This window comes from Oryzias melastigma, linkage group LG6 (genome assembly GCF_002922805.2).
Source record: "Oryzias melastigma strain HK-1 linkage group LG6, ASM292280v2, whole genome shotgun sequence".
Classification (NCBI taxonomy): domain Eukaryota; kingdom Metazoa; phylum Chordata; class Actinopteri; order Beloniformes; family Adrianichthyidae; genus Oryzias; species Oryzias melastigma.
This window is the reverse complement of record NC_050517.1, coordinates 13,712,405-13,715,010: the sequence shown is the minus strand read 5'-3', so window position 1 is coordinate 13,715,010 and position 2,606 is coordinate 13,712,405.

Genomic DNA, 2,606 nt, shown 5'->3' with positions numbered 1-2,606 from the left:
TCCTTCTGAAAGTGTTTTTTGGGATTTCATGGAAGCAGCCATTTTGAAATGAGAAAAACGAAAAGTCTTCTACTGCCCCTAGTGGAATGATGAAGAACTACAGGGCAGAAAACATGGACCAAGTTCTATAGCCTACAATGGGTTTATAAAGCCCCACTACAACCATTATTTTTTTCGGTCCAGGTGCTCTTTTAATTATGATTTTGTTGGGGTTTTTTTTCAGCAAAATCAAAAAACCTGAGTATTTTTCTTAAGACATATTTTATGCACGTTCACCTGCGTGTCTATAGTCTCATTAGCAGCGCAAAAATAATGACGAGCAATCAATCAAGTTGTACAGTTTTAAGCCAGAATCTCAATTGGCTACAGCACGAATGTAGAACGCTCATGCCTCGCATATGTAAGCATGAGCGGGCTAAGCGTCTGCGTAGAGGGGGAGGAGACTTTGACACGCCCATTTCAGTAGCTGTGTCATCAGTCTGAGCATTTTCAAGCATCCGGTTTTCATCTACTCATGATCCAACGCACTTTGAACTAAAAAAATACTCAAAAATACAGTTTTAATCGTAAAGTATTCAATACTGGTCCTCTACTATAAGAAAAAGGTTACAAAAACATTTTAAAAACACTTTACACGAATAGTCAGATAGGGTTAAAATTTCATCTTATTGGATATAAAGTAATTAAATAATTTTTCCTTCTTTTTTATTTTAAATTACCCAAGGTTTAATTAAATTATAGTAGTTAAATACCAAAATCAGCTGTTGTTCTGATGGAAGACTTTCAGTGCAGAAAACATAAGAAGGTTGACCATACTTCATCCAAATTGGTTCTTTTCTTGTTTTAAAATCAGGACTTTGTCAGCTTCTACCCTTCTTTTAACATGTAAAATGTTCTTTAAATTTGAGAATTTAAATTAAATGAACTGTCACAGATTTTCCTCTATTAATCTCAAAATTGAAGCAAGATTATGTGAGGATGGAGAATATTGCAAAGATTGTTAAACTTTTCTCTTAAAAACATGCAAAATGTCTAAGTAAATCGTTATGATTTTTTTTTCTATTCCTCTCCTCCAGCTGTAAACATGAATCTACTCAGAAGAAATACTTCTGATTCCAGAGAAAATATTAAGCTTGAAGATATTTTAGTTTTGCAAAGTAATGCAGAGATAGACAAACTCTAGTTATATTTCATTATCTATCCATCCACCTATTCATCTATCTTCAATACTTGACTGCGCTGTGCAGATCATTGTCAATCACAGGTCACACAGTTCACACTAGACTATTTATAGTCACCAATCAACCTGTGACACATATTGTTGGACTCTCATACCTCCATTCAACTTTTTAATTCTGATTCTAATTTTGGCACAGTGAAAACTAATCTGATGATAAGTGGCAGAGGAGATGCCAAAAGCATTAGCATATTACAGCTGGGAAATATGAGTAGACAGGTCCTCTAATGGAAACTTACAGAGAAAACTTTACTGTGCTTTACCAACAACCAAATCAGTATCTTACTGGATACCACAAGGAATGGAAGTTATGAAAGAGGGACCAAATGCAAGAAAATATCGGCTAAATATTTGACAAACAAATTAGTAGAATAGAGGCAAGCATGGATAGCATGATAAAATGAAGAAAAAAAATGATTACAGAATATCAAAAATCGATTTTTATGGAAATCTTATTCAAATCCTGAATATAAACAAAACAGGAAGTCAAAAAATGTAAATACTTTCAAAATAGTCGCTTTCTTTAAGATTAAGTCTGGGTTAAGAATTTAAATTTACTGTCAACATCCGATCCCAAATATTACCTCTATATATCAGTCACTATTATGTGTTCATATGATATCAGAGTTTTTTTTGTTTGTGCGCTTTAACATGTTGCTACATCAGATTTAATTGACTTAGAACCTGAAAAGGTCTTTAGATGAACCTTTTAATGTTGTGCACATTATTAATATTTCTTCCCTGTTTGCTTTAATGTATTTAAAGGTATTCTCTACATTGTCCAGCATAGTCTGGACATAAAGGGTCATGTGTTTTCCCCAGGGTTGATCACCACTCTTCCTTAATAGGTTTCACCTACAGAAAAGGGAGGGAAAAAACAAAAGAACACATGTGTCCCTTTGTATTTTTTCCCCCTTTTCTGTATTTAATGGGTTCCTCTACTCACTTCCTTGCAGGTTTGTTTGGTTGCCCTATGCACCAGATCTTGTCTCCCTTGCCAGTTTTTTTTTTTTTTTTAATCTTGAGTGTTGTATACTTTTTGGATTTTGGCCTTGGTTAATTTATGGACTTTTGTGACTCCATAAAGTTTTTCAGCATTTTGCTCTTCGTTGGTTTTTTGATTTTTTTCTTTTTGTTATTAAAGATTTTTTTTTTGTTGCTGCCAGCTGTCCTGCATTTGTGTCTGCACACCAAAGCATGACAATGGAAGCTAATACATGCCTAAGAAATCTGTTGTTTTACTTCTCACAGGAGAAATTACCTTTGCAATTTGTTACTTCTGACCATTGACAGTATATGGAATGAACTGGACACCTCAGCCCTTCCTCCCTCGCATTCAAAATAGGTATACCTGCTGGTCCCAGAAAGC